This window comes from Aethalodelphis obliquidens, unplaced genomic scaffold, assembly GCF_003676395.1.
Source record: "Aethalodelphis obliquidens isolate GAN/ISIS:26980383/991018 unplaced genomic scaffold, ASM367639v1 scaffold8, whole genome shotgun sequence".
NCBI classification, from domain to species: Eukaryota; Metazoa; Chordata; class Mammalia; order Artiodactyla; family Delphinidae; genus Aethalodelphis; species Aethalodelphis obliquidens.
This window is the reverse complement of record NW_020837952.1, coordinates 43391984-43406618: the sequence shown is the minus strand read 5'-3', so window position 1 is coordinate 43406618 and position 14635 is coordinate 43391984. Positions and strand designations below refer to the sequence as shown.

The 14635-nt window shown below is 36.7% G+C and overlaps 1 protein-coding gene and 1 pseudogene across 5 annotated transcripts in view; one reads left to right on the top strand and one right to left on the bottom strand.

Annotated features, from left to right (window-relative positions):
• ANKS1B (ankyrin repeat and sterile alpha motif domain containing 1B) overlaps positions 1–14635 on the top strand; it is a 1179755-nt gene that overhangs the window by 148923 nt on the left and 1016197 nt on the right. The window lies entirely within an intron of this gene.
• Positions 11096–12090, bottom strand: LOC113620883 (glyceraldehyde-3-phosphate dehydrogenase-like; annotated as a pseudogene).

The window sequence follows — 14635 nt, the reverse complement described above, 5'->3', positions numbered from 1 at the left end:
ACTGGTGACTGATTTTACATATGAATATGGATGCAAAACCCTAAATTACAAATAGCAATCCAGGATTACATTAAAATATACCCCATAGGTAGACAAGTTTACCTTCAGGAGTGTAAAGACGGTTCTCATCAAGAATTAATTAGGGTTTCTCTGGTGGCACAGTGGTTAAGAATCTGCCTGACAATGCAGGGGACGCAGGTTCGAGCCCTGGTCCGGGAAGATCACACATGCTGCAGAGCAACTAAGCATGTGTGCCACAACTACTGAGCCTGCGCTCTAGAGCCCGCATGCCACAACTACTGAAGCCCGCATGTCTAGAGCCTGTGCTGCACAACAAGAGAAGCCACTGCAATGAGAAGCCCTGCACATTGCAACAAAAAGTAGCCCCCGTGAGTAGCAGTGAAGACCCAGCACAGCCAAAAATTAAATAAATAAGTAAATAAATAAATAGATAAATTTATTAAGAAAAAAAAAGAATTGGCTTCCCTGGTGGTACAGTGGTTGAGAATCCGCCTGCCAATGCAGGGGACACGGGTTCAATTCGAGCTCTGGCCCAGGAAAATCCCACATGCCAAGGAGCAACTAATCCCGTGTGCCACAACTACTGAGCCTGTGCTCTAGAGCCCGCGAGCCACAACTACTGAAGCCTGTGTGCCTAGAGCCCGCACACCGCAACCAGAGAAACCACCGCGCATCACAACAAAGAGTAGCCTCCTCTCGCAAGTAGAGAAAGCCCGCGCGCAGCAGCAAAGACCCAGCGCAGCCATAAATAAATACATAAATAAATAAAAATAATAATATTAATGTATTAAAGGAGAAAACATATACTCATCCTGAAAGACCCTAAATAAATTTAACAAATCATAAGAACATTCCTTCCTTACTCTTCCTACAGACATGATGATTACTATGTGTCAGGCACTGTACTAGCACTTTTCATGGGTCTATCTGATCTTCACATCCTTATGAAGTAGCTATTACTGGTATGTTCATTTTATAGATGAGGAGACTGAGGCACAGAGTGGTTACATAATCTTCCCAAGGTCATGCAGTTAGAAATGGAACCAGTATTCGAATTTAGGCAGTTTGAATCCTGAGTGTGCTTTTTAGCCACTATGCTATTCTGCTGCTTCCTGTTCATTAACAAAGTAATAAAAACTTCCTTAATACGGTGAAAATGTATCCATGAGAAGCCAACAGCAGACATCATACTAAATGGTGAAACCCTGCCAGGCATGCCATTAAGTTCATCAACAAGATAAGAATTACACTCTCATTATTTTAGTGGTTCTAGCCATGCAGTTTTAAGAAAAAAAAATCCAGGCTAAGGTCAGGTGATTAGCAGTGTAATTCCATTTACAACTTTAATTCTCCCTTGCCATGCAGCGTGACATATTCTCAGAATCCGGTGATTAGGACATAGACATCTTTGGGGTACCATTATTCTGCCTACCACAGTACCCTTGGAAATATTGTTACCTAAGAAAAGAACATGAGGATAAGAACAATTGCCACCAAAATCAGTGCTTGCATAGCAATGAGAGCTTAATTTGCCTTGTCTGTTAGTTCATTTTTCAGGAGTTATATCTAGGTGAAGAAGAGAAGTTGAGGGCTGGAAGGAATACGTTTTACACTTAGCACTAATTACAAAGTTGAAACTGGGTTGAAATAGATGCTCTAGTTTTACTCTTAGGTTTTCTTAACTATGTTTCTCTTCATGGTTGCAAATTCCTTCTCATATTATAAAATGCTATCTTGTGGTGTATACTGTATGTTTAGTAGAGAGATGATAAGTTGTGTGATTATAACTCAAGGAGTTATTTCTGCTCACAGTTCACCGATTCTGATTTGCTGTGTGAATAGTTATTATTGAGAGTTACATCAAGCAATCAAGGTGCACATTATTCATTAGAAAATGTTTGGTTAGTATAATTTTGGCTATGGTGCTCCCTAATATTACTTATGTAATATTGTGCATTTACAGTCTCTGATGTGACTATATACTTGGTCTATTACATATTTTATCTTGCTCAAACGGTAAGAAATTGTTAAAGATATTTTCTGGGACTCAATCACATGGGCATTTATTTACTACAAAGCCAGTCTTTTCAGTTATTTTTAGAAGACATTTAAAATTTTCAGAGTTAATCTTGTTTTTTCTTTTTTCTGAAAATAATTATATAGGACTACCCTATGTAGTGCAATAGAGTAGCCACTGTCCATGTGAGGCTATAAAGCACTTGAAATATGACTAGTCCTAATTGCAGTGTGCTATAAATGTAAAATAAACACTGATTTTGACAACAGTACAGAAAATGTAAAATACCTCAATAATTTTTATATTCCATATTGAAATAATGTTTGGATATACTAGGTTAAATAAAATATACAAAAAACTAATTTCATCTCTTTTTAAAATCTTTTTAACGTGGCTACTAGAACATTTAAATTTACATGTATGGCCCACGTTATTCCAGACTTATTACACTCATATGAGATACTTCTAGCCCATGTTAATAAAATTACATCATCACTATGGAGATGAGAACTTAACTTACAGTACTCAATTGCGTGTGCACGTGTCCAGTTCATCCAAAGATGGAAGCAAACTGTTAAGATATGGATTGAAAAGAACAGGGCTTTGTTTTCATTGCTTGAAATTATATGACATGTCAGAAGACCATTTCTACATACTCTGACCCTGCTTGAGGCGTTCGATGCACATTCTGTACATTTTCATATCTGGAGCCTTGGAGTGACCTCAAGTGTCAGATAAGAATCAAGAAAAGCTGAAAGGTTTTGTGTTGCTCCTGAAGAATTTGTCGCATAGGTTGGTAGAGGGTATAATGATGATCAATTTGTGGAGTAACTGTGTTTAAGTCTTGTTTGCTATACACAAGATTGTATTGGCCCAAGAAACTCAGACTTACAGTTTATTTAGGTATAATCTTAAATATGTGAGAGCTTAGGGAACATAGTATTCTCATTAATGAACGTCCAGGTTATTTGAAATTTCTGTGGAAAACCTATTTTGTTTATATTCTAAAATGTACTAATCCAATTTGATATATTAGTACAAATAGCATAACAAAGGAAATTAAATCTTTGGTAATTGGGGCTCTCATATCGTCTCAGAGCATTCATTCTCTGTATGAATTCTCACATACAGAATATAAAATATAGACAAGTTAGTATAGGAGATGAAATTGAGCATATATTAGACTAAGACCAAGGATCTATATATTTCCTTTTTGGGAATAAATATTTAATAAAATTTAAAACTTTTTCAAGACATCTCTTAAAGGTATTTAGAAATTCTTGTATTTTATAAAACAGGCTTAAGTTTATCAAGGTTTTAATATAGGCCCTCTTTTTGAATTTAAAGATTATCATTGAGAAACAAGAGGAGTGCAGTGCAAAAAGTTGGAATGAAGTAGAACATTAGCTCAAAGCTTGAGCTTATAAACATCAAAGTTTATTATATTTTTAATTAACTTTTTAGTTGGAAGGTCTGAGTCTGGCTTATTTTTACTCTTTCAAGTGTGTGTGGATGTTCTATGGATATGTGGATATGTGCCTAAGGTAGTCAAATATATTTATATGTATGCTAAATTCTATCCTGAACCTCCTTGTTTAAAAAAAGATGTATCCACATTCATTCTGTTTAGGAAAGGAGACATGCATTGGAGATTTTTTTCCTCATGCTCCTATTATAATTAATTCTTTTTTTTTTTTTTTGATAGTGGGGAACTGAGATGGTATAGGTAAATGAAATCTATAGACCTTGAATCTTACTTTTGTTATAAATATCATATCTTCCCCTACTAAATATTTATAAGGTCTAATAACATGCAGGAAATTTAAAAATAATTTGAGTTAATTTACAGTATTTTCTCATTTCTTTTCCATGCTTTGCCAGAGGTATTCCTGAGCAACATAGTGTGCTAGTCACCTTTAACTAAAACTTGGCTTTCCCCGAAAGACACCAGTGCCCTCGCAGTTCTCTCTAATGGAGATATCCCATCTTCCATGCATTTCGCTCATGGTAGAAATCTCAGTCATTCTTTTGTTCTTATCCTATTCATATGGATACCATCTCCCATAGGTTTTTATTTTAGACATGTCTACTTGAGTTTACTCCCTCTTCTCTACCTCTGTATATCCACTAGTTCAGATTTCTTTGTTTCTTCCCTAGATTGTTAAAACAGACTACTAACCTGACTCCCTGCAACCAATTTGTTCACTCTCTTCACCTTCCAACTGTCTTTAGAAAGAGCTCTCATTATAAAATACTGACCCCAGGGACTTCCCTGGTGGTCCAGTGGTTAAGAATCCTCCTTCCAATGCAGGGGATGCATGTTCGATCCCTGGTCAGGGATCTAAGATCCCACATGCCACGGGGCAACTAAGCCCACGCACTCTGGAGCCTGTGTGCCACAATGAAAGATCCCACATGCTGCAACTAAGACTCCATGCAGGGCTTCCCTGGTGGCGCAGTGGTTGAGAATCTGCCTGCCAATGCAGCGGACATGGGTTCGAGCCCTGGGCTGGCAAGATATCACATGCCGCGGAGCAACTAGGCCCGTGAGCCACAACTACTGAGCCTGCGCGTCTGGAGCCTGTGCTCCGCAACAAGAGAGGCCGTGACAGTGAGAGGCCCGTGCACCGCGATGAAGAGTGGCACCCGCTTGCTGCAACTAGAGAAAGCCCACGCACAGAAATGAAGACCCAACACAGCCAAAAATAAATAAATTAAATTAAAAAAAAAGACTCCATGCAGCCAAATAAATATTTTAAAAAATAATTAAAAAATAAAAAATATAAAAACAATAATAAAACACTGACCCGATCCAGAAACATGCGTAGTATCTTTCTGATAACCCTCTAGGTCCACAGTGCTTATAGGATAAAGGCTAAGCTTCTTGGCATGTTATAAGGCTCTTCACAATCTGGAGCAAACCTGTCTTTTCTCCTTCATATTCTATTGTTTTTAAAAAAACTTTCCTTGAAAAATACTTGATAATTTTGACTATTCAAACAATTCAGAGGCGACTAATTATTTTTGCATGCATTTTTCTATGTTAATGCAAATGTTTAACATCAGTATAATGGGACTAATAACAGTCTCTGTCTTATAGTTGTGTGGATGTAAATGAGTCAATGTATGTAAAGCATTTAGGATATTGACATATTCACACAATATTATGCAACTTGCTTTTTTCATTTAATATGTTTTCAAGGTCAGTACATATAAATCAAACTTACTTGTTTTAATAGTTGCATAATATTCCATGGTGTAGATAAATCCTAATTAATTTTTCCCTTTTTGATGGGCATTCATGAGCTTTCTCTTTTTTACTATTAAAATTATACAGTAAATATTTTTGTGCCTGTAGTCTTCATATTAATACTTTTATTTCATAGGCATCTAGAGGAAGTTGCAGGAAAAAGATTGTGAAATTAAGTCATTATGGGATCTATATACCACCAATTATAGACAATACTAAAAAAAAAAAAAGTGATTCTAGTGCCAGAATAGAGAAATTGGTGAATACAAGAGAACCCCTAGAAACAGACCAACAGTACATACTGGCTTACCTTCAAGATATTGTCAGTTCGGTTCCAGACCACTGCAGTAAAGCATATATCGCAATAAAGCAAGTCACATGAACTGTTTTTGTTTCCCAGTGCATATAGAAGTTATGTTTATACTGTAGTCTGTTAAGTGTACAATACCATTATATTAAAAAAGCAATGTACATACCTTAATTGAAAAATTCTTTATTGCTAAAAAATCATAACCATCATCTGAGCCTTTAGCAAGTTGTAATCTTTTTGCTGGTGGAGGGTCTTACTTCTGTATTGATAGCTGCTGACTGATCTGGGTGGTGGTTGCTGAAGTTTGGGGCGGCTGTGGCAATGTCTTAAAATAAGACGGCAATGAAGTTTGCCCTATCGATGAACTCTTCCTTCCATGAACGATTTCTTTGTAGCAGGGGGTGTTGTCTCATAGCATTTTACCCATATTGTAACCTTGTTGCTGCTTTATCAACTAGGTTTATGTGGTATTCTAAATTCTTTGTTGTCATTTCAACAGTCTTCACAGTGCCTTCACCAGGAATAGATTCTGTCTCAAGAAACCACTTTTGTTGCTCATTCATAAGAAGCACCTCTTCACCTATTCAAGGTATATCATGAGATGGCAGCAGTTTGGTCACATCTTTGGTTTCTACTTCTAATTCTAGTTCTCTTGCTACTTCTACCACATCTGCAGTTATTTCCTCCACTGAAGTCTTGAGCCCCTCAAAGTCAGCCATGAGAGTTGGAATCAACTTCTTCCAAATTCCTGTTAGTATTTTGACCTCTTCCCATGAATCACAAATGTTCTTAATGTCTTTCAGAAGGTGAATCCTTTCCAGAGGTTTTTTTTTTTTTTAACATCTTTATTGGGGTATAATTGCTTTACAATGGTGTTAGTTTCCTCTTTATAACAAAGTGAATCAGCTATACATATACATATATCCCCATATCTCCTCCCTCTTGCGTCTAAGTCAGAAGGTTTTCAATTGACTTTGCCCAGATCCATCAGAGGAATCATTATCTATGGCAGATTTAGTCTTATGAAATGTATCTTAAATAATAAGACTTGAAAGTTGAAGTTACTTCTTGATATGTGGGCTGTAGAATGGATGTTGTGTTAGCAGGTGTGAAAACAACATTAATCTTATTGTACATCTCCATCAGAGTTCTTGAGTGACCAGGTGTATTGTCATTGAGCAGTACTATTTGGAAAGGAATCTTGTTTTCTGAGCAATTGGTCTCAACAGTGGGCTTAAAATATTCAGTAGACCACGTTGTAAACAGGTGTGCTATCATCCAGGCTTTCTTGTTCCATTTATAGAACATAGAGTAGATTTAGCATAAGTCTTAAGGGCCCTAGGATTTTCAGAATGGTAAATGAGCATTGGCTTCAATTTATTTTTAATTAATTAATTAATTAAAAAAATTGAAGTATAGTTGATTTACAGTTGGCTTAAAGTCACCAGGTGCATTAGTTCCTAACAAGAGAGTCAGCCTGTCCTTTGAAGCTTTGAAGCCAGATGTTGACTTCTCCTCTTTAGCTATGAAAGTCCTAGATGGCATAGTCTTCTAAAGTAAGACTGTTTTGTCTACACTGAAAATCTGTTGTTTAGCACAGCTACTTTCATTAGTTATTTTAGTTAGATCTTCTGGATAGCTTGCTATAGCTTCTACATTAGCACTTGCTGCTTCATCTTGCACTTGTGTTTGTTGGTTTTTAAAATTTATTTATCTATCTATCTATCTATCTATCTTACTGGAATCTTAGTTCCCTGACCAGGGAACAAACCCAGGCCCCCTGTAGTGGGAGTGCAGAGTCCTAACCGCTGGACTGCCAGGGAATTCCCTCATCTTGCACTTTTATGTGATGGAGATAGAGTCTTTCCTTAAATCTCATGAACCAACCTCTGCTGGCTTCAAACTTTTCTTCTGCAGCTTTTTCACCTCCCTCTCAGCCTTCATAGAATTGAAGAGAGTTAGGGTCTTGCTCTGCATAGGTTTTTGCTTAAGGGAATGTTGTGGCTCATTTGATCTATCCAGACCACTAAAACTTTCTTCTTATCAGCGGTAAGGCTGTTTCACTTTTTTATCATTTATGTGTTCATTGGAGTTGCACTTTTAATTTCCTTCAAAAACTTTTCCCTTGCATTCACAATGTGGCTAACTGTTTAGTGCAACAGGCCTAGATTTTAACCTATCGTGGCTTTTGACATGTCTTCACTAAGCTTAATCATTTCTAGCTTTTGATTTAAAGTGAGAGATGTGTGATTCTTTCTTTCACTTGAACACTTAGAGGCCACTGTAGGGTTATTAATTGTCCTCATTTCAATACTGTGTCTTGGGGAAGAGGGAGGCCTCAGGAGAGGGAGAGAGGTGGAGAATGGCGGTCTGTGGAGCCGTCAGGACACGTACAAGATTCATCAAGTTCACTGTCCTATGTGGACATATTTCTTGATGCCCCAAAACAATTCATAGATCATCATAACAAATATAGTAATAAATAAGAATTTGAAATATTGTGAGAATTACTAAAATGAATTGCAGAGACATGAATTGAGCAAATGCTGTTAGAAAACAGTGAAGATAGACTTGTTCAACACAGAGTTGCAACAAATCTTCAATTAAAAAGAAAAGCAAGTCCATTCTCTACGTCTGTGTCTTTATGCCTGCCCTGCCACTAGGACACAGTGGGGGAAAGGGAAGCTGGGACAAAGCGAGAGAGTAGCATTGACATATATACACTACCAAATGTAAAATAGATAGCTAGTGGGAAGCTACTGCATAGCACGGGGAGATCAGCTCGATGCTTTGTGACCACCTAGAAGGGTGGGATAGGGAGGGTGGGAGAGAGGCTCAAGAGGGAGGGGATATGGGGATATATGTATACATATGGCTGATTCACTTTGTTGTACAGCAGAAACTCACACAGCATTGTAAAGCAATTATACTCCAATAAAGATATAAAAAAAAATCAGTATCTGCAAAACAATAAATTGAAGTGCAATAAAATGGGGTATACCTGTATAAAAATTTAGTTTAAGGTTAAGTTAACACTTGAAAGAAGCAGGAAGAGGAAGAATGATTCAATAAAAAATCCTGAAAAAGTGTTTTAATTATTGAGAGGGAAAAAAAGTTCAGTTCCTTACCTCATACGATTTAGCTCCCCTGCCCTCATCTGGGCCTGTTGCCTCTAATCCAGAGACTATGTGTTTTATTCATTTCAGGGGATAAATCTCCCATTCTGCTGTTTCAAGAAGAAGCAATCTGAGAACCTGACTGATTTAGATTTTCAACGGATGTTGTTGGATATTTGAATATTTCATTCCTTTTTATTGCTGAGTAGCATTCCATTGTATGAACATATCACAATTTTTTTTTTTTTTTTGGGGTACGCGGGCCTCTCACTGTTGTGGCCTCTCCCGTTGCGGAGCACAGCCTCCGGACTCGCAGGCTCAGCGGCCATGGCTCACAGGCCCAGCCGCTCCGCGGCATGTGGGATCTTTCCGGACCGGGGCATGAACCCGTGTCCCCTGCATTGGCAGGCGGACTCTCAACCACTGCGCCACCAGGGAAGCCCCATATCACAATTTTTTAAATTGATTTACCTGTTAATAGACATTTGGGTTATTTCAGTTTGGGGCTAGTATAAATAAAGCTGCTATGTATATTTATGTATAAGTCTTTGTATAGAAACATGCTGTCATTTCTGTTGACTAAATATCTAGAGTGGAATGACTGGATTGTATGGTAGTTCAGTGTTTGAGAGTTGTGGTTGATTTACATCCCTGTCAACATTGGTATGTGAAGTATTCTTAATCAGCACCATTGTAATAGATATGAGTAGTATCTCATGGTTTTAATTTGCATTTCTCTCAAGACAAATGATGTTGAGCACCTTTCCATGTTCTTACTTGCCATGTGTATATCTTCTTTGCTGAAGTATCTGTTCAAATTCTTTGCCCATTTTTTTTTTTTAAGATCATTGATTTTTTTTATCTATTATGGATCAAAGAATAGAAAAGAAAATGTGATTTGCAAAATTTTTCTCCCAGTCCCCATTTCCTTTTCATTCTCTTAACAGTGTCTTTGAAGAACAGAAGCTCATAATTTTGTTAAAGTCCAATTTGTCAAATTTTCTTGTGTGGGTTGTGCTTTGGTATTAAAATCTAGAAAATTTTTTGCTTAATCCAAGGTCACAAAAATTTCCCTGTACATTTTCTTGTAGAAGTTTTATGGTTTTAGGTTTTGCTTTTAGATCTATGATTTATTTTTAAGTGAATTTTTGTATATGGTGTGGTGAGGATATACAGGTTTGTTTTGGATATGGTATGGCCTAAGGATATCCATTTGTTCCAACACAATTTTTTGATAAGACTGTTCGTTCTTTAATGAATTGCTGTTGCACCTGTGTCAAAATCACTTGCATATATGTGTAGGTGGACTTTCTATTCCTCTGTTCTCTTCAAATAATCTATCTTTAATACCATACAATGTCTTGTTTACTATAGTTTTATCATAGTCTTGAAGTCAGGTAGTGTAAGTATCCAACTTTGTTCTTCTTTTTCAGAGTTGCTTTGGCTATCCTAGGTCCTTTGTATTTCCATATGAATTTTAGAATTAGTGAATTTCTACAAAAAAAGCTTGCTGGGATTCTGATTGCATTGTATTGAATCTAAAGATAAATCTGTGGAAAATTAACATCATAAAAATATTTAGTCTTCTGATTCATGAACTTGATATTATCTCACCATTTGTTTAGGTCCTCTTTAACTTTTCACAGCAATATTTTGTAGTTTTTAGTGTACAACTTTGTACATATTTTGTCAAATTTGTTCTTAAGTATTTAATATTTTTCTTGATATTGTAAATGATATTTAAAAAAATTTTGATTTCTAATTGTTCTTTGCTAGCATATAGAAATATAGTTGACTTTTACCTATTGAGTTGTTTCTTGCAAACTTGCTAAACACACTTTTTTGGTTGTGTTTTTTTTTTTTTTTTGAGTAAGGTTTTCCTTTTTTTTAAACATTTTATTTTGAAATAATTTTAGATTTATGGAAGTATTATGAAGAAAGGTCAGAGTTCCCTATATTTTTTATAGAACTTCCCCTAATTAAACACAATTTTAATTTTAGTAGCTCTTTTTGTAGATTTCATGGGATTTTTTACATACATGACTGTGTTGTCTTCAGTAAAGATAGATTTTCTTCTTTCTTTACAATCTGGATGTCTTTTATTTCCTTTTCTTTTCACTGCATTTCTAGCCACTACATTGGCTAAAATCTCTGGTACAAAAAAGTTTTTTGACTGCGTACATTATAGTTATTGGTGGTATATGACAAGGTAGGGCTCTCTGAGCCCCTCCCATTCTTTAAGTGGTCTGAGATTGAAACTGTATTGAGAATGGGAGATTCTCAGTGGGTTGGGGGATTGAGTTGGGGCAAGGACTCCCCAGCAGCTGAGCATATCTCTATTCCTCTCATGTTCTCGCTGTGGCTGGTGGCCCAGAGGGCTTTTACTCCTTGGAGGCCATGTGGATCATCAGTCCACTGCCCTATTACTGTAGCCAAATCCATGGTCCTACCAGGAAATGAGCTTGACAAAGTGGTTATTGAGGGCAATGCAAACCACGGTATCAAGGGTGAAAGAGTGGGTGTCACTGGTAAAGTTGCAGGAGACAGCAAGATTTTCAGTGTAGGCCAGGATGCTCTTTAGTGGGCCCTCTGATGCCTGCTTCACCAACTTTTTGGTGTCATTATATTTGCAACTTTCTCCAGATGGCAAGTCAGATCTATGATCATCATACTGTTGGTGGGGACACAGAAGGCCATGCCAGTATGCTTCCACTTCACCTCAGGGATGACTTTGCCAACAATCTTGGCAGTGCTAGTAGATGCCAAAATGATGTTTTGGGAAACCCTGTGGCTGTCACTGTATAGTTTCCCAGAGGGGCCATCAATTTTCAGTCTTCTGGGTGGCAGTGATGGCATTGACTGTGGTCATGAGTCCCTCTATGATGCCAAAGTTGTCATGGTTACCTTGGCCAGGGGTGCCAGGCAGTTGATGGTGCAGGAGGCATTGCTGACAATCTTGAGGGAGTTGACATACTTCTCATGGTTTATGCCCATCACAAACATGGGGGTTTCAGCAAAAGGGGCAGAGATGATGACCCTTTTGGCTCCACCCTTCAAGCGAACCTTAGCTTACTCCAAGGTAGTGAAGACATGAGTGGACTTCACCATATATCCAGCAGCAGCATCACCCCATTTGACATTGGCAGGATCTCATTACTGGAAGATGGAGATGGACTTTTCATTGATGACAAGCTTCCCAGTTTCAACCTTGACTGTGCCATCAAACTTGCCATGGGTAGAATCACATTGAAACATGTAGACCATGAAGTTGGGGTCTATGAAGGGTCATTGACGGCAACGTTTTCACTTTGCCAGAGTTAAAAGCAGCCCTGGTGACCAGATATCTGATACAGACAAATCCATTTACTCCAATCTTCACTATCATGTCTTAGCGATGCAGCTGGCACTGCACAGGAAAATCAGCTGTCTGTTGAATGAAGAAAAACAGAGAGCCTCGGGAAACAGACATAACTTGCCCTGTTCTTGATCTTAAGGGGAATACATTCAGTCTTTCATCATTAAGATTATGTTAGCTATAAGTTTTTTGTAGATGTATTTTATAGGTTGATGAAATTTCCTTCTATTCCCAGTTTAGTAACAGTTTTTATTAGGAATTGATGTTGGAGTTTGGCAAGTACTATTTCCATATCTGTTGAGATAATAATGATTTTTCTGTTTTAGTTTGTTAATATAGTAATTTATGAATGTTAAAAGAAATTTTCATTCCTGAAATAAACTCCATTTCATCATGGTGTAGTGTTCTTTTCATATATTGTTGGATTCAACTTGCTAGAATTTTGCTGAGAATTTTTGCTTCTGTATTCACGAGTGATATATTGATCTGTAGTTCTTTCTTGTCATATGTCTTTGGTGTCATAGAATATTAGGCAGTATTTGTGGCTCTTCAATATTTTGGAATGATTTTTGTAGAACTGATACTACTTCTTCCTTAAATATCTGGCATAATTCCCCATTGAAACCACCTGGACCTGGACGTTTTTATTTTGTTTTGTGGGGAATGTTTTGTAACCACAAGTTCAAGTTCAGTTTCCTTAATAGATGTAGGGCTATTCAGGTGATCCTATTTTTAAAAATGAGTTTTGGTGGTTTGTGTTTTTCAAGAAACTTGCCCATTTCATCTAAGTTTTTTAATTTATTGGTATAAAGTTATTAAAAATATTTTCTTACTGTTCATATTTTTAGAATATGTAGTGATATTACCTCTCTGCTCCTAAGTTAGTAATTTGTATCTTCTATTTTAATCCTTATCAGTTTGCCTATAGATTTTTAAATTTTATAGAGTATTTTAAAGAATCACTTTTTGATTTCATTGATTGTCTCTATTGTTATCCTGTTTTCTTTTTCACTGGTTTCCTTTCTTCTGCTTACTTTGGGGTTAATATGCTCTTCTTTTCCTGTTTCTTAAAGTGGAAGCTGAGGTCATCAATGTGGGACCTTTCTCTGATCTATCAGTGTCATTTTAATACTATACATTTTTCTTTAGGTACTACTTTAGTTGCATCCCCAAAGTTTTGATATTTTGTGTTTTCTTTCTCTTTCAGTTGTAAATACATTCCAAAATCTTTTTGATATCTTCTTTGACTTATGTATTATTCAGTTTCTAATATTTGTGGATATTAAAGATACCTTTTGGTGAACGATTTTTAATTTAATTGGAGTCAGAATATAGTTTTGTGATTTGAATCTTTTATTTTATTTTTAAATTTTTTTAAACATCTTTATTGGAGTATAATTGTTTTACAATGGTGTGTTAGTTTCTGCTTTATAACAAAGTGAATCAGATATACATATACATACATCACAATAGCTCCTCCCTCTTGCATCTCCCTCCCACCCTCCCTATCCCACCCCTTTAGGTGGTCACAAAGCACAGAGCTGATCTCCCTGTGCTATGCGGGGGCTTCTGACTAGCTATCTTTTTACATTTGGTAGTATATATAAGTCTATGCCACTCTCTCATTTCACCCAGCATACCCTTCCCCCTCCCAGTGTCCTCAAGTCCATTCTCTATGTCTTTATTCCAGTCCTGCCCCTAGGTTCTTCAGAACCATTTTTTTTTTTTTTTTTTTTTTGTTTCCTTTTTTTTTTGTAGCATACGGTATTTGTTTTTCTGTTTCTGGCTTACTTCACTCTGTATGACAGATTCTAGGTCCATCCACCTCACTACAAATAACTCAATTTCGTTTCTTTTTATGGCTGAGTAATATTCCACTGTATATATATATGCCACATCTTATTTATCCATTCATCTGTCAATGGACAATTAGGTTGCTTCCATGTCCTGGCTATTGTAAATAGAGCTGCAGTGAACATTGTGGTACATGACTCTTTTTGAATTATGGTTTTCTCAGGGTATATGCCCAGTAGTGAGATTGCTGGGTCCTATGGTAGTTATATTTTTAGTTTTTTAAGGAACCTCCATACTGTTCTCCATAGTGGCTGTATCATTTCCATTCCCACCAACAGTGCCAGAGGGTTCCCTTTTCTCCACACCCTCTCCAGCATTTATTGTTTGTAGATTTTTTGATGATGGCCATTCTGACTAGTGTGAGGTGATACCTCATTGTAGTTTTGATTTCCATTTCTCTAATGATTAGTGATGTTGAGCACCCTTTCATGTGTTTGTTGGCAATCTGTATATCTTCTTTGAAGAAATGTCTATTTAGGTTTTCTGCCCATTTTTGGATTGGGTTGTTTTGTTTATATTGAGCTGCATGAGCTGCTTGTATATTTTGGAGATTAATCCTTTGTCAGTTGCTTCATTAGCAAATATTTTCTCCCATTCTGAGGGTTTTCTTTTTGTCCTGTTTATGGTTTCCTTTGCTTTTCAAAAGCTTTTAAATTTCATTAGGTCCCATTTGTTTATTTTTGTTTTTATTTCTTTAGGAGATGGGTCAAAA